Here is a 22,891-nt window from a genome sequence, read left to right on the forward strand (position 1 = left end):
CCTCGCCCGACGTCGCCGGCGCCGGATCCGGCCAGATCTGGCCGCCCCGGCCTCTCCTCCGCCCGTCCTCCGCCTTCCCCAAGCTCTGGCGCCCCTTCTCCGGCGGAGCCCGCATTCTCCGGCGATCTCCAGATCCACCGCCTCGGTTGACTTTTCTTCTCCCCGAAAATTTCGTCGAAGTCCTTAATCTGCCATAAATTTTGTTGCATCTTCATCGCCCCACAACTTTGCACCCGTGGCTTCGTTTTGGGTGTGTAGCATATCGAATTGTTCGCCTCGAAGAGTACATCATTTCATCTCATTAGATCATTTTCATTTGAGCTCATGTTGATGCCCGAAATGCTGTTGGAAGCAGATTCATAATGTTAGTTTCAGATTCTTATCAGAACATGCACTTTTTTCATTTTTGCCATGATTGATGTGTGCATCCTATGGATTTGATCCATAAATGTGTTTTGAACTAGGCTATGTCTTCTTAACAGAGGTGCTTACCATGCATTTTTGTGATCAATGTGGTGACTAGCACAAGCATGCAAACTAGGCTTCATGATATTGCTGATTTTAGTCCCTGTTCTGCTGTAATTTTGATGCCATGTAAACATGTTGCTACAGAGAGATCCATGCATAATTTAAGATACTTCAGTAAGGGTGTTTTGAACATATGGTTATGATCTATCCATCAATGGTCATGGTTGCAATTATGGAGTAGCCTAGCATGTCATTTTCAAGCTCTACTTTTGCTTCAAAATGTTTCCTGGCAGATTATTTACATGTTATTCAATTTTGCCAAGGTTGTTGTAGTTGATCCGTGTATGCTATGATGTTGTTCTTACCATGTATAGCTTCTATGCCATGTCTTCTTGATGGATGTATTCTTAGTTTATCATGAAGTGCTCTGTAGTGAGTGTTTCGAGCTCACGAAGGTGCCTTCGTAATTCTGTTAATGCCATGCTTTGTTTGCTGAATCTGTTAACGAAATTTGCTATGTTCACATGGGTGCCATCATATTTTCTGATCCTTTTTGGCTTATGGTCAGTAAGGGACTTTTGATTTATGCTTTGAGTAGATTCATGCCATGTCTTGTTTTGCTATTATAAGTTCCTGTAGCATGTTGATAACTTGCTCTGAACATTGCTTTGTGATGCTGTTTATGCCATGTCCAACCTGATATTTTTTGCACTTTCACCATGCTTGTTTGAACCTGTTATGATATGATTTAGCCGTAGCTCAGTATTCCTCTTTTGTAAAGCATCTCCTGTAGATCACTGCCATATGCTCTGTTTTTATGTTGGGGTGTTGTAGCATAGTTTCTTGTTGCATGCTAAGTAGCATCGTGTTGTTAATCGCAGCTTTGTACCATTCTTGTTTTGCTTGCCATTTGCAAACCGTGCATCCGTTCCCGGTGATCCTTATATCGAGTTCAACCGAAATCATCTCATCTTTCCAGCGGCATACTTGGTTTGCCAAGTTGATGCCTTGTTCATCATCTTTCCTTCCGAAGCACGCATACGCATTGCATATCACATCTCGCATATCATGACATGTATTGCATCATGTTGCTTGTGCATTGCACCGTGATTTATTGTGGTTCCTTTGCTTGTGTTCTTGCTTTGGGTAGAGCCGGGAGACGAGTACGTGCACGAGGAACCAGTTGAGTACACTAACGAGGATTAAGCCTTCGACAACTCGGAGAACCTTGCAGGCAAGATGACCCTACCTTCGATATCACTTCTATCTTTGCTTGCTAGTACTCGCTCTATCGCTATGTTAGCTCTACCTGCCATTGTTTATCATGCCTCCCTATTTCCATGTCAAACCTCTAACCACCCTGTCCTAGCAACCGTTGCTTGGCTATGTCACCGCTTTTGCTCAGCCCCTCTTATAGCGTTGTTAGTTGCAGGTGAAGGTGAAGTTTGTTCCTGGTCGGAACATGGATATTTTGGGATATCACAATATCTCCTGTTTAAATTAATGCACCTTATATACTTGGTAAAGGGTGGAAGGCTCGGACTTATGCCTGGTGACTTGTTCCACTCTTGCCGCCCTAGTTTCCGTCATACCGGTGTTATGTTCCTTGATTTTGCGTTCCTTACATGGTTGGGTGATTTATGGGACCCCCTTGATAGTTCGCTTTGAAGAAAACTCCTCCAGCAAGGCCCAAACTTGGTTTTACCATTTGCCACCTAAGCCCTTTTCCCTTGGGTTTTCGTGAGCTCAAGGGTCATCTTTATTTACCCCCCCGGGCCAGTGCTCCTCCGAGTGTTGGTCCAAACTAGAGCACCGTGCGGGACCATTCCTTGGCAACTTGGATTCGTCGGTTCCTGTTTGCTTCGCTTATCCGGTGTGCCCTGAGAACGAGATATGTGCAGCTCCTATCGGGATTTGTCGGCACTTCGGGCGGCTTTGCTGGTCTTGTTTTACCATTGTCGAAATGTTTTTCGAACCGGGATTCCGAGACTGATCGGGTCTTCTCGGGAGAAGGTATATCCTTCGTTGACTGTGAGAGCTTGTGATGGGCTAAGTTGGGACACCCCTGCAGGGTATATAATCTATCAAAAGCCGTGCCCACGGTTATGAGGCTGATGGGAATTTGTTAATGTCCAGTTGTAGATAACTTGACGCTTGACTTCATTAAAATGCATCAACCGTGTGTGTAGCCGTGATGGTCTCTTCTCGGCGGAGTCCGGGAAGTGAACATGGTTTCAGTTATGCTTGACGTAAGTAGTTTCAGGATCACTTCTTGATCACTTCTAGCTTCTCGACCGACGCGTTGCTTCTCTTCCCACTCTCAATTGCATATGTTAGCCACCATATATGCTTAGTGCTTGCCACAGCTCCACCATATTACCCCCTTTTCCTACCTATGAGCTTAAATAGTCTTGATCTCGCAGGTGTGAGATTGTTGAGTCCCTGTGACTCACAGATTCTACAAAACAGATACAGGTGCCGATGATACCAGCGCAGATGGCGCAACCGAGATCAAGTGGGAATTTGATGAGGCCCTTGGTCGTTCCTATGTATCGTTTCCAAATGATCAGTAGAGGTGCCCAGTCGGGACGATCGGGGATCTAGCATTTGGGGTTGTCTTCTTTTCATTTGAACTTGACCGTAGCTGGTCTATGAGTTTATTTGAATGATGTATGATCTTAATTTATGTATTGTGTGAAGTGGCGGTTGTAAGCCAACTCTCTTTATCCCACTCTTGTTCATTACATGGGATTGTGTGAAGATCACCCTTCTTGCGACAAAACCACTATGCAGTTATGCCTCTAAGTCGTGCTTCGACACGTGGGAGATATAGCCGCATCGTGGGTGTTACAACAGACTTGTACAGGCTTCTGTCAGCCTGCTCTTGGCGGACTGAACCTTTTGAATCACCGCACTCATAACAGTGCGGTGTTCCTCGTGGATGGAGGCGCCGTTAAGCACCTCCAGCAAATTGTCCGGCGCCTCCGGATGGACGGAGGTCGCCGGTGGCGTAGGCTTGCCCTTCTTATGAAGGCGCCGTCTGGAGGTTCCAGAGCAGTGTCCGGCCCGGGGCTAGACTTAGACCCCTCCGGGGCTTTACCCCCTTTGGTCCTGGAATCTGGGAGGTCGCCTTGAGGCGCCTCCAGGACCACCTCCTCCTGGTTCGGTCCCCTTTGGGACCCCACCTCGGCATCATCCGCAGGGAGAGGGGAGGAGGCCGTCGGAAGTGAAGCGCTGTTCACATCCGACGAATTCAGGGAGCCGCTCGACGAATTGCCGAGCTGAGCTCTGGGCGTACTGCATGATTAAAATTCGGTGTTAGACATTACCAAATAATAGAGGAGCGCCATGAGTCATTCGGGTAACCGGACACTTACGATTTTGCCAGGGGCTTGACCATGGATGGCCATTCCTCCCCGCCGTCTTCGGCAGAAGGGTCTTCCCCTTCTTGGACCCTCCGGCCCCCCAGTTGGGGCGGCCTTCCTTTTCTTTCCTCCCCCCGTTGGAGGGGGAGATGCTTCTTCTTCTTCTTCCTCCTCCTCATCTTTCGAGGCGGAGGGTGCATCGGGGTTGTCGGGCGATGAATCCGACACCACCAGGCGCCGGGTGCTCTTTCGAGTCCCCGTGGCCTTCTTCTTGGCCTTCTTCTCTGGCACCACGTGAGGTGCCGAAACCAGCAGCTTCGTTAAACGAGCGTCCGCTCGGTCTTCGGGCAAAGGAGCCAGACAGTTGATCTGTCCGGCCTTCTCCTGCCAGTCCTGTTAAAGGGATGGGGGTTTAGATCCCGCATAAAATCAAATCTATGGAAAATAGATACCCCGTAATGGGAAAATTAGCTCACCACGTTGGCTTGGCGCTTGGCGCAGAATCCGTGATCCTCGGTGACGGGAGGGGAGACCTCGGAGCTCTTGAATAGCACCTTCCATGCATCCTCGTGCTTTGTTTCGAAGAGCCGAGACAGAGTCTGGTGCTGGGCCGGGTCGAACTCCCACAAGTTGAAAGCCCGTCGTTGACACGGGAGAATCCGGCAGAAGAGCATGACCTAGACTACGGTGACAAGTTTAACCTTCCTGTTGATCAGATCTTTGATGCAGGTTTGAAGTCTGGTCACTTCTGCCGTGTTACCCCATGACAGGCACGTCCCTTTCCAAGACGTGAGCTGTGTGGGAATGCTAGATTGGAATTCGGGGGCCGCTGCCCATTCAGGGTCACGCGGCTCGGTGATGTAGAACCACCCCGATTGCCACCCTTTGATGGTCTCTACGAAGGCGCCCTCGAGCCATGTAACGTTGGGTATCTTGCCCACCATGGCGCCTCCGCACTACGCTTGGCGGCCACCCATGACCTTCGGCTTAACGCTGAAGATCTTTACCTATAGGCCAAAGTGAGGCTGGATGCGGAGGAAGGCCTCGCACACGACGATGAACGCCGAGATGTTGAGGATGAAGTTCGGGGCCAGATCGTGGAAGTCCAGGCCATAGTAGAACATGAGCCCCCGGACAAACGGGTGAAGAGGAAAACCTAGTCCGCGGAGGAAATGGGGAAGGAAAACAACCCTCTCATGGGGCCTGGGGGTGGGGATGAGTTGTCCCTCATCTGGAAGCCGGTGCGCGATGTCGTCACACAAGTATCCGGCCTTCCTCAACTTTTTGATTTGCCCCTCCGTGACGGAGGAGGCCATCCATCTACCTCTCGCTCCATACATGATTGGAGTAGGTTGAGGTGGGAAGTGCGGCCTTGGGCGTTGGAGCTCGAGTGCGCAGGGACAAATAAGCAAAGGAGGAAGAAGGCGTGAATGGAAAGGGCGGATTCTTATCCCCTTATATGGGCGGCCAAAACTACGAGCCCCCACCGGCCTAATGAAACTCGCTTATCTCCCAAGCGCCACGGTTAATGGCGCGGTTGGGTTACCCACGCCCGTATTGATGAGAATCCCGGAATAAGGGGACACGATCTCTGCTTTGACAAGACGTGCCAAGGAAACAATCTCGCTAAACACGCGCAGGTGGAACGGTAAAATGAATAAAAGCCTGGCCGTGGCGTGAGGTCATGCTACAGAATACGTCAGCAAATTAAATTGGTGCAAATGTTATTCTCTCTATGGTGGCATGTGGAACTTATTTTGCAGTGCCGGACACTATCCTGGTGTTCAACATCTTCTATGAAGTATTCGTAGGAGGAACCCGCCTTGCAATGCCGAAGACAACTTGCGCACCGGACTCGTCGTCATTGAAGCCTGGTTCAGGGGCTACAGAAGGAGTCCTGGATTAGGGGGTGTCCGGATGGCCGGACTATGACCTTTGGCCGGACTGCCGGACTATGAAGATACAAGATTGAAGACTCCGTCCCGTGTCCTGATAAGGACTTTCCTTGGCGTGGAAGGCAAGCTTGGCGATACGATATGAAGATCTCCTCCCATTGTAACCGACTCTGTGTAACCCTAGCCCTCTCCGGTGTCTATATAAACCGGACAGTTTTTAGTCCGTAGGACGAACAACAATCATACCATAGGCTATCTTCTAGGCTTTAGCCTCTCTGATCTCGTGGTAGATAAACTCTTGTAATACCCATACCATCAATATTAATCAAGCAGGAGTAGGGTTTTACCTCCACCGAGATGGCCGGAACCTGGGTAAAAACATCATGTCCCTTGTCTCCTGTTACCATCCGCCTAGACGCATAGTTCGGGACCCCTACCCGAGATCCGCCGGTTTTGACACCGACAGCGGGTCTCATTGTCCGAAGAGGGGAGCGAGAGTCCCGCCGGACCTCTTCCACTTGTGGAACTCCCGACCAAAGACCCAAATCCAATCTTAGACTTGGCCCTGGCAACCACACTGAACTATCGAGGTATGCGCTCATTGGGTCCGATCAGGTGTCCCATGCCAAACTCAGCCCTGCAGATCTGCAGTTTCTAGTCAAACTTTTGTGCCTAGATGAAACATTGGGATTGATGAAGGCTCTCGCCATTACTAGGGCTTTATCTCCGAACTGTACCCAGCTCGGGTTGGAGGCTGAGAGCAGGGAATTTTATGCCCCACCCAGCACCCACTTAGTAGCCACTGTCGGGGACTTAACCAACATGCTGGACTACGCGCCCGAAGACATCGACGCTATGGACGATGATGCAGACGCCGAACCGAGCCAAGTCCCACTGTCGGTGTCAAAACTGGCGGATCTCGGGTAGGGGGTCCCGAACTGTGCATCTAGGCGGATGGTAACAGGAGACAAGGGACACGATGTTTTTACCCAGGTTCGGGCCCTCTCGACGGAGGTAAAACCCTACTCCTGCTTGATTAATATTGATGATATGGATAGTACAAGAGTAGATCTACCACGAGATCAGAGAGGCTAAACCCTAGAAGCTAGCCTATGGTATGATTGTTGTTCATCCTATGGACTAGAACCCTCCGGTTTATATAGACACCGGAGAGGGCTAGGGTTACACAGAGTTGGTTACAATGGGAGGAGATCTACATATCCATATCGCCAGGTTTGCCTTCCATGCCAAGGAAAGTCCCATCCGGACACGGGATGAAGTCTTCAATCTTGTATCTTCATAGTCCAGGAGTCCGACCAAATGTTATAGTCCGGTCATCCTGACACCCCCTAATCCAGCACTCCCTCAGTAGCCCTTGAACTAGGCTTCAATGACGACGAGTCTGGTGCGTGGATTGTCTTTGGCATTGCAAGGCGGGTTCCTCCTCCGAATACTTCATAAAAGATTTTGAATAGAAGGATAGTGTCCGGCTCTGCAAAACAAGTTCCACATACCATCATAGGGAGAATAATATTTGCACAAATCTAATCTGCTGACATATCCCGTGGCGTGACATCATGCCACGGCCAAGTCTTTATTCGTTTTACTATCCCACCTCAGCATGTTTAGCGAGGCGGTTTCCTTGGCACGTATTGTCAAAGCAGAGATCGTGTCCCCTTATTCTAGGATTCTCACCAATACGGGCATGGTTAACCCAATCGTGCCTGTTGGTATGTCTCCCCAATCGAAGGCGAGTCCCAAACGGTCACGGGGAGGGCTCTTGGTATTCAACCTCTTTATAAAGAGACCAAGGCTCGACTCCTTTCTTTCAATCTCAATCAAATCCGCCCCTGACCTTGAGTGACAACACCCAAAGCTCCAGATTCAGGCGCTTCGGACCTCTGACGATGTCCGGCTCTGCCCTTCAAGGCCGGTGGATGTCTTCCTCCGTTACGGAAGAAGACATGCGAAAGCTAAGAGATGCCAAGTATCTAACCGGCGAAATCTCGCATAGGCTGCCTGCTCAAAGGCAGGTTATTCCCACTCCCAAGCCTGGTGAGAGCATGGTGTTCGTGTCTCACTTCCTTCGGGGGCAAGGCTTCCTGACAGGCCCCTTCGTGCGGGGGCTCATGTTTTATTACGGGCTGGAATTTCACGACTTAGCTCCGGAGTCCATCCTCCATATCTCATTGTTCATTGTCGTGTGCGAGGCCTTCCTCCGTATTACTCCTCACTTCGGATTGTGGCTTAAAGCCTTCAAAGTAGAGCCGAAGATGATCGAGGGGTAGCACGCAGAGTGCGGAGGTGCTGTTATAAGCAAGAATGCCAACACTCCATGGCCCGAGGGCCTTTTTCAAGAGGAGTTCAGCTTATGGAAACGAGAGTGGTTTTATATCACAGTTCCCAGGGGCACCAAATGGGTGGCGCCACCTGCCTTTCGCTCGGGTCCCCCACCACCGCTAGCATCATGGGTCAATAAAGGGCTTAACTGGGGGCCGTCCAAGGACGTGCCCTTGTTGCAGGGTCGCGTTCGAGATCTCCTAGAAAGAGATATCAATCTGGCCGTAGTGACACAGGTTATGTTGATTCGCCGCATCCTTCCCTGCAAACGTCGCCCCTCCGCCTGTGGGAGTTTAATCCAGAAGGACCATGAGCCCTCCAGCATTTTTTGGGCGCGACGCCCATGGAGATGTACAAATTGCTCTTCGGATCACAAGCAATGTGTCCGGACTCGTCCGAGGACGCAGGTCTGAGCTGCAATCGCCCGGATACTCAAGTAAGTAGCCCTGTACCCGGACACGTTATCCGTATATTTATCATAAAATTGCCCTTAAAAGAGCTATCCCTTAAATAGGAGTGGATAGCGAAAGCAAAGCTTATCAGGTGTCCGGCCCCCCTCCCTGAGACTACGCCGGATCCCGTATTAACCAGGATGCTGGAGGTTGCGCCTTTGGAAGAAGGCGAAGAGGGGAACAAGGAAGCTACAGACTCTGCAAAGGAGGCTGTCAGGAAAGGAGGAATCAAGAATTCCTCTAACCAGGGGAAGAAGAGGACCGCCTCTGAAGACCCAGAGGCGATGGCCTCAAAGCGGGGGAAGAAATCATCGTCAGAGGGTCCGGCGCCGGGGGGTCCCTTGGTCGCATTGCACCCCCAAGGTAATCAGCTCTCCACCGAGCCATAAGTAAAGAGAGGGGTTTTAAAATGAAAGACATCCCTGCTCTATTTCTGAGGAAGATAACCGAAGTTTTACCTTGCAGTTCGGATCTCAGCCCTTCTCAGCAGAGCTCATCTTCAGGGGATCTTCGTCCGGAGATGATGGAGAGCGGAACGCCTCCCCTGCCGTACCGCCTTGCGAGGCGGGCGACCCTAAGGTGTCGTCACGGAGGGTTTCTATGAATCCAGCAGGGCCGGAAGGCAGTCATATGGCCCCCCAGGGCCCTCCGTGTCCGGCCTTTGAAAAAGGCCATCGGACGATTCCGGCACCGTCCGGTGCACGGTCGGAGGAGCTGAAGGATCTGCTCGGGCGAGCGTCTACCTCAGAAGAACACCGTGCGTTGATGGATACGGTGATTGGAAGGATTTCATCCTTGGAGAGTGGGTTGTACGAGGCCATCAGGAGTTTACTGGCAGGCTTTGAGGTACGTGAAATGATGTACCTTTTGACAGATCTGCATATATAAGATGCACCCTGTATAGATAGTAGCCCCTGAGACTCTGTGCGTTGTCAAAAATGACGACGCGTCGAGGATCACAATCCCAGGTATAATATGTTGCCTTTCCTATGTAGGTGGCAAAGTGTCCGGTGGCTAGCAGGACTGATGAATTTGCCGAGCAAAAGCGGCAACTTGACGTGGCAGATGCCGACATCGCGCTTATCAACAAGCGGTTGGACGAGACACAAGGTATGTAATTTCTCCGAAGACACCTGGTAAGAGGAGCTTGATGCCCGTACCTTACAACATGTGTCCTTGATGCAGATGGTGCCACTGCCATGGAAATCCTTCGGGCGAACCTTGCCCGAGCCAAGGAGCAGGCCAGGAAAAGCGATGCGGCTGCCTTAAAGGCGGCTCAAGAGCTAAAAGCCGAACAGGCTGCTCACTGCCAAAGCAAGAAGGAAATGGCTGAGATGGCTGTAAAGTTGAAGAATGCTACCGACCGCTGCAAGCTTCTTGAAAAACAAGAGCGGGTGGCACAGAAGGACCTAGAGGAGGTCACTACCGAGGCCAAGGATACTCGCTCTGCGATGAGAGCTCTGAAGGAGGAGCTACATCAGGCCGGAGATATCACGGCTGGAAAGCCCTTTACGCTGCGGTGAAGTTCGGGGATCCTAATTATGCTCCGTTGGACCGGCAGTGGAGTGCGGCGAACACTTATTTGGACTTGGCGGCGAGTGCCGCGAACGCGGCCGAACACTTCCGCAATCAAAAGGACCACGAAGTGGACAAGCTTTTTTGGTCGCAGTTCTATAATCCAGAGCGCCCGCTTCCATTAACCGATTGTTTGGCAGCATGGGCGGAGCTGAATAGGTTATCCGGACTCGCCATGAAGTATGTCGTGAGTCATCTGTGGCCGAAAAGGATCGAGCCCAAGAGTTAGTTTAGCTTGGTGCAACAGTTCCTTGGTGCGGTGCCGCATATTGATGCAATGAAGAGGTCAACATGCATAGAGGGTGCGCAGATGGTTCTTGCCCATGTCAAGACATACTGGGCGGAGATGAAGGCCATTGCTGTTGCATCCCAAGATTCGGACGAGAGCCGAGTACCTGCCAAGCACTATTTTTAGGAAGTTCTGCAGGGCGCTCATTTAATAGATACGCAATGCTCGAAGGATGTTATGTTCGAATAACATGTATTATTTGTAAAAACAATGTTTCGATGGAATATAAAAGCTTTTTATACTTGTGCCTTCAAGAATTAGAATACCTCCTGTGCGGCCGTTAATGTATATGTGTATATAACGTAAAAGATGGCAGTCTTCGGCTTCAGCCCCCATGCATATAATGCGGGGGTGTTTGCAGAAGGCACATTTTCACACTTGATCCAACGTCTTGGTCCTATTAAGGAGGTGGTAGCGCAGCGAACTAGGCAACTAGACTATAATGCTTTATCACTTTCACTTAGCCATAGGAGTTTGACAGTGGGGCTACTATATAGCCCCTAGGGGCACCGCGCTCACCCGAATTTGGGGCGCGTGTGTGCCTGGCCGGGAAACGGCCCTTCGTTAATGCGGAGGAATCCGAAAGATTCTGGCGGGTCATCGAGTGGTTGACCAGTCTCACGCTATATCATGACAGTCAGTTTTCGGCTTTCTCTACTGAGGTGGTCGCCTGGCCGAACCGGGGCACAATCGCAGTAGTTCTCTTGGTGCCGCCTTAGCCAATAGAGCGGAACGTAAGGCAGCAAAACACAGGAGCCGGGCAAACCCAACATTTGACCAAAGACATGATTCGGAGCTGATGCATATAAGGCCAAACTCGCGACGCCGAACACTCCCTAAGGTATTCCGTGTTTATGAAAACGGGCTGAACAAAGCCCTTGGTAAGATGCCCCTGGTGTCCAGGTACGCGCAAAATTCTGACGTGGCCACATGCCAAGACGCCAGCCTCCTCCTCGGTTATGACAAGAATCCGGGGGATGTGTATCAACAAGAGACAGTGAAAAAGGTTTACGCAGGGTCTTAATCTGAAAAGAATCCTTGAAACGGGTCCCTACTGCACGTCTGCGCCTGTGTCTCCGTTGTGCCGTGTAGCACGGTGTTCATCTATAAAAGAGAGGAACTTAGTTGAAAAAGATCGTGCGAAAATCTATATTATACTAAATAAACAAAGTATAATTCAGAAAATGGGTAGAATTGAGCTTTATTGTCTCTTGTTGTACACGTGCGGAGCCCCTTGTATGGGGGTATGCGGCTAGTAAGCCCTTGCATGTTTATGCCGGACTCGTCTAGCCATGTCCGGGGTCTGAATGATCTGTTTACATGCTTTGATTAGTGAAGCTGGTTTAGTGTGTGGCTGTCAAGGCAGCCGCACAGATTTCCGCGCTCGAGGAACACTCGATATTTCCCTTTAATGAGATGATGCCTCACGGACCGGGCATTTTAAGCGTAAGGGATGCATAATGCGGTATTGCGTTAAAGCGGGCAAAAGCTTCGCGTCCCAGTAGTGCCTGATAGCTACTTGTGAATGGGGTGATGTGGAAAGTTAGCTTTTCGCGTCGGAAGTTGTCGGGGGAGCCGAACATAACTTCCAACAGGAGAGAACCCGTACAACAGGTATCTGGGCCTGGCGTTACCCCTTGAAAGGAAATATTGCCATGGCGAATTTTTGTTGGGTTTATCCCCATTCTGCGGATTGTGTCCTGATATAGCAGGTTTAGTTCACTGCCGCCGTCCATTAGGACTTGTGTAAAGTGGAGTCCGTCAATTATCGAATCTAATACCAAGGCAGTCCAGCCTGCATTCCGGATACTTCTAGAGTAATCCTGATGGTCGAAGGTGATTGGTTGTAACAACCAGTGGCGGGACTCCTGTGGGACAGGCTATATGGCGCGTATCTCTATAGGCGCCACTCTGTTTTTCCCTTTTGTCACGTGAAGTGAGTTTACTGTTTTGACTTCTTGTGGGAACTTCATTTGTTATCCGGTGCTCTGCTTGTGGGGTTCGTCGTCGTCCTCGCTTGGTATGGTGAGCCCCTTGTGTTCGGCATTGAGTTTGCCGGATTGCTTGAAGACCCAACAATCTCCGTGGGTATGGTTTGCAGGCTTCCCAGCAGTACTGTGGATTTGGCATATTTTGTCCAAGATTTTGTTTAGGTTAGATAGCTCGTCCCTGTTATCCTTGAGGGGCAGCTTTTTCTGATTCTGCCGAGCTTTTAAATCCAGCGTTGACTGTCGTGCACTTCGGGTTGTTTCCCTTGGTCCGGTGTTGGTCCTTGCTACGTCGCGGTTTCCAGTTTCCATCTCTAACTTCGGATGTACTTGGGTTGCTGGTGCGGCTTCTTGCCAACCAGCTATCCTCTCCTGCGCAAAAGTGGGTCATGAGGCTTGTTAATGCGGCCATTGTTCTTGGGTTTTCTTGGCCGAGGTGTCTAGCGAGCCATTCGTCTCGAACGCTGTGTTTGAAAGCTACTAAGGCTTCAGCGTTCGGACAGTCGACTATCTGGTTCTTTTTAGTAAGAAATCTGTTCCAGAGTTTTCGGGCTGACTCTCCGTGTTGTTGAGTTATATGACTTAGATCATCTGCATCCCGAGGTCGGACATAGGTCCCTTGAAAATTTGCCCGAAAGCATCCTCGAGCTCTTCCCAACTTCCAATGGTGTTTTCGGGAAGGCTTTTAAGGCAATGCCATGCTGGCCCTTTGAGCTTGAGGGGTAAGTATTTTATGGCGTGGAGGTCATCTCCTCTAGCCATGTGTATGTGGAGGATATAATCCTCAATCCAGGCTCCAGGGTCTGTTGTTCCGTTGTATGCCTCTATGTTTACGGGCTTGAATCCCGCTGGAAATTCATGGTCCAGCACCTCATCGGTGAAACATAGGGGATGTGTGGCACCTCTATATTTGGGTGTGCCGTGATGTTCGGATACTTGTTGTGTTTTATTGCTTACTAGAGCTTGCTTTCTTGGCCCATAGATAGATCTGGCTGGGCCGTCTTTTTGATGCGAATCTTTCTACGGATCGCGTGCCGGCTTGAGTGCGGCGCCCTTTGCCACTCTATGTTGGCCATGGGGTTGTTTATCCGACCAGGTGTCTTCCTTATTTTTTGATTGCGGGGGCTCTAAGGCCTCCTCGTCAAATTCCGGCAGTAATTTTCGCTTTGGATAGCACTTTGTGTGGCGACTGTCGCCGTATTTGTCTACTGTGTTGAGTACTTTGCCCCATCTAATTCTGAGTGCATCTTCCGCTGTTTTAAGCTTCCGCTTCTGCTTTTTTTAGGCTACACGCAGCGATACTCTGTGGAGGCGTTGATTCCTCTAGTTTGGATGCACAGTGAGTAAGGCCTACTCTTGGCCTCCCTGCTCTCCCCTTCAGCTTTCTCTGGTGGCACCCGACTAAGGGTCCGTTCGAGAATCCTGGCCATTGCCAGGCCAGGCGAACATTCGGGAAGAGGGGCCAGACACCTTATCCTCTCCGCCCTTCTAAGCAAATCCTGGTTGCGGACAGTGTTTAGAACAATGCTATGACAAATATAAGCGAGGTGTTCGGTTATGGGATTACTTACTTGAGTATCAAGGCGATTGCAGCTCAGGCCCGCGTCCTCGGTGGTGTCCGGACAATTTATTCATGGTCTGAAGAACAACTTGTACATCCCTTCGGGTGTCATACTGAAGAGGTGATGAATGGTCCACGGACCTTCTGGATTGAATTCCCACATCCGGAGAGGCCGACGTTTGCACAGCAGGACCCCCCGGACTAGCATTACTTGGATTATTTTGACGAGACTAATGTTCCTCTTGAGGAGCTCCCGAATGCGGCTTTGAAGCATTGGTACATCATCCGCAGGCCCCCAGTTTAGTCCCACATTGGCCCACGATGCCATTTGTGGTGGAGGGCCTGAGTGGAAGGCAGGCGCGGCCACCCACTTTGAGCCTCGGGGAGCTGTGACATAAAACCACCTTCGTTGCCATAAATCAGATATCTACGGGAAGGAGCCTTCGGGCGACGGGGCATCAGCGTTCCTTCTTATTACGACACCTCCGCACTCTGTGTGTCGCTCCTCAATTATCTTCGGCTTCACATCGAAAGTCTTGAGCCATAAGCCGAAGTGGGGGGCAACATGAAGGAAGGCTTCACACACAATGATAAATGACGAGATGTGGAGGATGGAATCCGGAGCTAGATCGTGGAAATCTAGCCCATAGTAGTGCATGAGCCCCCTCACAAAGGGATCAAGAGTGACACCTAAGCCTCGGAGGAAGTGGGAGACAAATACGACACTCTCGTTGGTCTCGGGAGTGGGGATAACATGTTCGGGAGCAGGAAGCCTGTGCTTGACATCGGCGATCAAATACCCAGCCTCCCTGAGCTTCGCAATATCCTCCTCTGTGACAGAGGAGGCCATCCATCGGCCTTGATGGTCAGATCCGGACATGATCGGAGATCCGGAGTGCTTAAGCTCGGGCTTTGGGTGTTGGAACTCAGGGCGCGAGATGTGCGAGCGTGGAGATAGAGGGATAGGCCTCGGCCCCCTTTATAAAGGGGAAGAATATCAAGTGTACCCGAACATGGTCGTTCGGGACTTGCCTAAAATCATGGGGTCATGCCAATAGGCACAGTTGGATTACCCATACCCGTAGTGATGAGAATCCCGTAATAAGGGGGAACACGATCTCTGCTCTGACAGGACGTGCCAAAGAAACCGCCTCGTGGTGTGTGCGGTAGCAAGTTGTAAGAACGGTTCGAGTAAAAACTGGACCGTGGCGTGATGTCACTTTTCGAAGAATTGTCAGCAGATTAGATTCGTGGATTATTATTCTATCTACGGTGGTATATGGAACATTGTCTTGCAGAGCCGGACACAGCCCTTGTGTTCGGAATTTATCTTGGAGTATTCGGAGATGGAACTCGCCTCGCAATGCCGAAGACAATCTATGCGCCAGACTCATCGTCATTGAAGCCTCGTTCAGGGGCTACTGAGGGAGTCCCGGATGAGGGGGTATCCGGACAGCCAGACTATATGCTTTGGTCGGACTGTTGGACTATGAAGATACAAGATAGAAGACTTCGTCCCGTGTCGAGATGGGACTCTCCTTGGCGTGGAAGGCAAGCTTGGCGATTCGGATGTAGATCTCCTTCTCTATGAACCGACTCTGTGTAACCCTAGCCCCCTCCGATGTCAATATAAACCGGAGGGTTTAGTCCGTAGGACTCATGATCATCATCATCAATCATACCATAAGCTAGCTTCTAGGGTTTAGCCTCTCTGATCTTGTGGTAGATCAAATCTTGTAATATTCATATCATGAAGATCAATCAAGCAGCAAGTAGGGTATTACCTCCATCAAGGGGGCCCGAACCTGGGTAAACATCGTGTCCCCAGTCTCCTTTTACCATCAGCCTTAGACGCATAGTTCGGGACCCCCTACCCGAGATCCGCCGGTTTTGACACCGACAGTGGACACTCCTGATAAAAAGGATGACGAGGATAATCAGAACCCTGATGAGGACAAGCCCGTCGATAAACCACCAAATCACCGACGTAAGCAGTGCCGCTCACGATCGTGTCGGGCAAAGGAAAGTAATACCGGCACCTAAGACAATGAGACTCCGGATGATGCTGAAGGTCTCGGATACCCCGTCGAGCCCACATCCGAACAAGACGAGAGGGAAGAGGGCGAACATAGTCTCGAACACGCTGGTCATGAAGATTCGGAGGACAGCAACTATATGCCAAAATCCGAAGAGGAGGTCAACCTCGGCGACAAAGATTTTATAGTCCCAGAGGAACCCCTCGAACAAGAACACTTCAAGCAATAGCTCATTTCTATAGCCCGGAGCCCGAAAAAGAAATAGCAGCAGCTCAAAGCTGAATAGGATACACTCAATGGAAGGTGGACTAAGGTCCTGGCCGCTGAGGAATACAGCCATGAGTGACCTATCAAAAGTTACCCTAAGCGAAAGCTGCTGCCGCAATTCGACGACGAAGCCCTTGAGCCAATACTATCAAAATACAATTAGGCAGATCAACCAGACCTACCACCACGTTGACGAGACAAAGCGGCATATCAAGCGGAACGCCAACCCACACCCCCTCGCTGAAGAGGCAGGGAGACAACAGTCGCGGGATACACATATGACTTGCAGCGTGACCTAGCCAATAAAGCTGGTCTGACCAGATCAATCTATGGATCAAGGGGACGCGCCCCAGTGTGAGACAATGGCTATGAAGCCCGGCGTGACGACCACTACTACACTCGAGATCAGAACCGAACTCAGATGTCAGCCAATCTCCGTCGTGATATTGTGTGATATAGAGGGGCTACACACCCTCTATGCTTCACACCGATGAGGTCATGCAGCACCAATTTTCGGAAGGGTTCAAACCCGTAAACATCGAACAATATGATGGAACGATGGATTCGGTCGCCTGGATTTAAGATTTTCACTAAAAAAAGACACATCCGTGACATTTTGGGCCGAACAAAAAAAAATTATGTCATACATAGGACACTTCTATGACGATAATTGTGAAAAAACCCGGTATCATCATAGATGTTGTGGGCTCCTACTTCTATGACAAAAAATCATGACAGAAAATGGGCTTTTCATCCTGGGCGGGCCGGAGACGCAGCTGCATGACATTCTTTGGGCCGTCCATGATGGAAAAAACCGTGGTAGAAGTGAGGGCGAGGAAAATTTCGGGCAGTTCCTGGTTATGGTGGGTGGTCAGGGGCCGAGCGATGCGCATTTCTCTCGTACACATACGCGCGTGTGTGTGTGAGGCGTTGGCTCTAACTGAACCCAAGCGAGGCATTGGGCTCTAACTGAACCCGAGCGATTGCACTGCAGGCTACGCGTTACTGAACCCGAGCGATCGATTCCTTCGCTACTGTAGGACCTTGAAGTATGTCTAGAGCGGGGGTGATTAGACTACTTGACCAATTAAAAACTATGCCTTTTCCCAATTTTAGTCTTTGGCAGATTTTAGCTATCTTTGCACAAGTCAAGCCATCTTCACACAATTTAAGCAAGCATGCAAAGAGTATATGAGCAGCGGAAAATAAAGCATGCAACTTGCAAGAATGTAAAGGGAAGGGTTTGGAGATTTCAAACGCAATTTGGAGACACGGTGATTTTTGAGCCGTGGTTCCGATAGGTGGTGCTATCGTACATCCACGTTGATGGAGACTTCAACCCATGAAGGGTAACGGTTGCGCGAGTCCACGGAGGGCTCCACCCAAGAAGGGTCCACGAAGAAGCAACCTTGTCTATCCCACCATGGCCGTCGCCCACAAAGGACTTGCCTCACTAGCGGTAGATCTTCACGAAGTAGTCGATCTCCTTGCCCTTACAAACTCCTTGGTTCAACTCCACAATCTTGTCGGAGGCTCCCAAGTGACACCTAGCCAATCTAGGAGACACCACTCTCCAAGAAGTAACAAATGGTGCTTTGATGATGAAATCCTTGCTCTTGTGCTTCAAGTGATAGTCTCCCCAACACTCAACTCTCTCTCATAGGATTTGGATCTGGTGGAAAGAAGATTTGAGTGGAAAGCAACTTGGGGAAGGCTAGAGATCAAGATTCATATGGTAGGAATGGAATATCTTGGCCTCAACATATGAGTAGGTAGTTCTCTCTCAGAAATGGTAAGTTGGAAGTGTAGGTTTGTTCTGATGGCTCTCTCCATGAATGAATAGAAGGTGGAGGGGTATATATAGCCCCCACACAAAATCTAACCGTTACACACAATTTACCAATCTCGGTGGGACCGAATCAACAAACTCGGTCGGACCGATTCAGTAAACCTTGTGACCGTTAGTGATTTCGGTGGGACCGACATGCAACTCGGTGGGACCGTATGGTTAGGGTTAGGGCATAATGTAATCTTGGTGAGACCGATTACACAAACTCAGTGAGACCGATTTTGGTAATTAGCTAACCAAAGAGTTAGTCAGGTAAACTCGGTGGGACTGATTCGCTCTTTTCGGTGAGACCGAAATGTTACGAAAGGGAAACAGAGAGTTTACATTGCAATCTCGGTGGGACCGATCGCTCACTTCCGTTAGACCGAAACATTACGAAGGGAAACAGAGAGATTACAATCCCATCTCGGTGAGACCGAGATCCCTAACGGTGAGACCGATTTGCCTAGGGTTTGTGGCAGTGGCTATGACATTTGAACTCGATGGCGCCGGATAGAAAGAATCGGTGGGACTGATTTTGACTTTAGGTTTAGGTCATATGTGGATATGAGAAAGTAGTTGAGGGTTTTTGGAGCATATCACTAAGCACTTGAAGCAAGAAGCTCATTAAGCAACACCTCATCCCTCCTTGATAGTATTGGCTTTTCCTATAGACTCAATGTGATCTTGGATCACTAAAATATAAAATGTAGAGTCTTGAGCTTTTGAGCTTGAGCCAATCTTTTGTCCTTAATATTTTGAGGGATCCACTTTCATCATCCATGCCATGCCATTCATTCAGTTTTCCTGAAATATTTGTCTTGGAATAGTATTAGCACAATGAGCTATATGTTGATATGAATTACCAAAACCACCTAGGGATAGTTGCACTTTCAATCTCCGCCTTTTTGGTAATTTATGACATAATATAGATCAAAGCTTCGACAAATGATAATAGGATTGAAAAACATCGTTGCTGTGAGAAATATGTGATAAGCAAGAGCTCCCCCTAAATTTGTGCATAGTTTAAGATTTGCTTTGGACTTCAAATGCATAAGGAATTAGGCTCATGGGTTACTCTTCCATGTCACATACATCTTGGTGGAGCGCTCAAAATAATAAAGATTGAATACATGCACTCATCACCACGCAAAGTGAATTACCATATAAAGATAAGTGGGATAATGTCATCTAACAAGCATAAGTGTATCTTATGATCAAACACATGATCATCAATGTCTCACAGATAATAGCATAGTATTTCAAGCAAGCAAAAGCAAATTAAGTTCAACCAAGAAGACAAGAGAGAACAAAAGCAAACTCTCTCTCTCGAAGCCTATGTGTTGGGGAACGTAGCAGAAATTCAAAATTTTCCTACGTGTCACCAAGATCTATCTATGGAGAGACTAGCAACGAGGGGAAGGAGAGTGCATCTACATACCCTTGTAGATCGCTAAGCGGAAGCGTTCAAGTGAACGGGGCTGATGGAGTCGTACTCGTCGTGATTCAGATCACCGATGATCCTAGTGCCGAACGGACGGCACCTCCGCGTTCAACACACGTACAGCTCGACGATGTCTCCCACGCCTTGATCCAGCAAGGAGAGAGGGAGAGGTTGAGGAAGACTCCATCCAGCAGCATCACAACGGCATGGTGGTGATGGAGGAGCGTGGCAATCCTGCAGGGCTTCGCCAAGCACCTACGGGAGAGGAGGAGGTGTCACGGGAGGGAGGGAGGCGCCAAGGGCTCAGGTATGGATGCCCTCCCTCCCCTCCACTATATATAGGGGCAGGGGAGAGGGGGGAGGCGCAGCCTTGCCCCTTCCTCCAAGGAAGGGGTGCGGCTAAGAGGGGGGGAGGAGTCCATCCTCCCCAAGGCACCTCGGAGGTGCCTTCCCCCTTTAGGACTCTCCCCTTTTTCCTATATCTTGGCACATGGGCCTCTAGGGGCTGGTGCCCTTGGCCCATGTAGGCCAAGGCGCACCCCCTACAGCCCATGTGGCCCCCCCGGGGCAGGTGGCCCCACCCGGTGGGCCCCCGGGACCCTTCCGGTGGTCCCGGTACAATACCGATGACCCCGAAACTTGTCCCGATGGCCGAAACAGGACTTCCTATATATAAATCTTTACCTCCGGACCATTCCGGAACTCCTCGTGACGTCCGGGATCTCATCCGGGACTCCGAACAACATTCGGTAACCACATACAAACTTCCTTTATAACCCTAGCGTCATCGAACCTTAAGTGTGTAGACCCTACGGGTTCGGGAGACATGTAGTCATGACCGAGATGTTCTCCGGTCAATAACCAACAGCGGGATCTGGATACCCATGTTGGCTCCCACATGTTCCACGATGATCTCATCGGATGAACCACGATGTCAAGGACTCAATCAATCCCGTATACAATTCCCTTTGTCTAGCGGTATGGTACTTGCCCAAGATTCGATCGTCGGTATACCGATACCTTGTTCAATCTCGTTACCGGCAAGTCTCTTTACTCGTTCCGTAACACATCATCCCGTGATCAACCCCTTGGTCACATTGTGCACATTATGATGATGTCCTACCGAGTGGGCCCAGAGATACCTCTCCGTTTACACGGAGTGACAAAATCCCAATCTCGATTCGTGCCAACCCAACAGACACTTTCAGAGATACCCGTAGTGTACCTTTATAGCCACCCAGTTACGTTGTGACGTTTGGCACACCCAAAGCACTCCTACGGTATCCGGGAGTTGCACAATCTCAAGGTCTAAGGAAATGATACTTGACATTAGAAAAGCTTTAGCATACGAACTACATGATCTTGTGCTAGGCTTAGGATTGGGTCTTGTCCATCACATCATTCTCCTAATGATGTGATCCCGTTATCAACGACATCCAATGTCCATGGTCAGGAAACCGTAACCATCTATTGATTAACGAGCTAGTCAACTAGAGGCTTACTAGGGACATGGTGTTGTCTATGTATCCACACATGTATCTGAGTTTCCTATCAATACAATTCTAGCATGGATAATAAACGATTATCATGAACAAGGAAATATAATAATAATCAATTTATTATTGCCTCTAGGGCATATTTCCAACACTATGATCTATATATTTTTCTCCCCCTTTGGCAACAAGTTACCAAAAAGTTCCTAGAAAATGCATAGTACTATATCGTCTCTCAGGCTTGGTCTTCAGTTGGTGGTGTAGAGATGGCTCCTTGGACGAAGACTTCAGTTGATGTGAATGGAGCTGAAGGAGTTGGTGCTGGAGCTGGTTGCACTGGAGCTGTAGCTGGTGCAGATGAAGTGGCTCTGGTGTTTGTCACAGGCTCTGTAACTAATCTCTGAGCTCGAGGCACTCTTGCAAAAGCATCAGTAGTTGTCCTGCCCTTCCTCTCCTGAATGTCATCCTGGAGTTGCTCCACAATTGACTGAATCTCAGTTACTTTCACATCTAAATCATAGAATTTTTGTTCCATGATTCTTTCCAGGCTCTCCTGGTTTTGAGTTAGGGTGGCCAACCCCTTCTCAATCCTTAGAGCTGATGCTATTAAGTAACCAAGTTGGTCCTGCTTGCTCTTCAAAAAGTATTCAGATGCCTCCTCTAGAGTTGGCATCTTGGCATCTCCTTCTTTGCTTTCTCTAGAGTCCTCAGAAGGATTGCTGGAGCTTTGCATACTTATTAGCATATTTCAGGATAGACAAAACCTTCCGGTTGTATCACATACAACCTTTCCTCAAGAATCGTCGAGGAAACAATGTTTTGACATCCTATCTGCAAGATTTCATAAATAATGCAGTAATTGCTAATATAATTCCAACAGACTCTTAGCATCGCTACGAGTGAGAAAGTCTCATCATACTCAACTCCTTGAACTTGTCGAAAAACATCTTAACGACAAGTCGAGCTTTCTCAATGGTGACACTTACCATCATTGTCTGTCTTCCTTTCAAAATCCATATGTACCTAACAGCCTTACGACCATCAAGTAGTTCTTCCAAAGTCTACACTTTGTTTTCATACATGGATCCTCTCTCGGGTTTTATGGCCCGTAGCCATTTATCAGAATCCGGGCCCACCATCGCTTCTCCATAGCTCGTAGGTTCATTGTTGTCTAGCAACATGACTTCCAAGACAGGATTACGTACCACTCTGAAGTAGTACGCATCCTTGTCATCCCACGAGGTTTGGTAGTGACTCGATCCGAAGTTTCATGATCACTATCATAAGCTTCCACTTCAGTTGGTGTACGTGCCACAGGAACAACTTCCTGTGCCCTGCTACACACTTGTTGAAGTGACGGTTCAATAACCTCATCAAGTCTCCACCATCCTCCCACTCAACTTTTCGAGAGAAACCTTTCCTCGAAAAAGGGCCCAATTCAAGAAACAATCCCTATTGCTTTCGGATCTGAATTAGGAGGTATACTCAACTGTTTTTGGGTGTCCTATGAAGATGCATTTTATCTGCTTTGGGTTCGAGCTTATCAACCTGAAACCTTTTCACATAAGCGTCGCAGCCCCAAACTTTCAAGAAACGGCAACTTAGGTTTCTCCAAACCATAGTTCATATGGTGTCGTCTCAACGAAATTATGTGGTGCCCTATTTAAAGTGAATGTGGTTGTCTCTAATGCCTAACCCATGAACGATAGTGGTAACTCGATAAGAGACATCATGGTATGCACCATATCCAATAGGGTGCAACTATGACGTTTGGACACACCATCACACTATGGTGTTCCAGGCTGTATCAGTTGTGAAACAATTTCCACAATGTCTTAATTCTGTGCCAAACTCGTGATTCAGATATTCATCTCTATGATCATATCATAG

This window comes from Triticum aestivum, chromosome 7B (assembly GCF_018294505.1).
Source record: "Triticum aestivum cultivar Chinese Spring chromosome 7B, IWGSC CS RefSeq v2.1, whole genome shotgun sequence".
Classification (NCBI taxonomy): Eukaryota; Viridiplantae; Streptophyta; class Magnoliopsida; order Poales; family Poaceae; genus Triticum; species Triticum aestivum.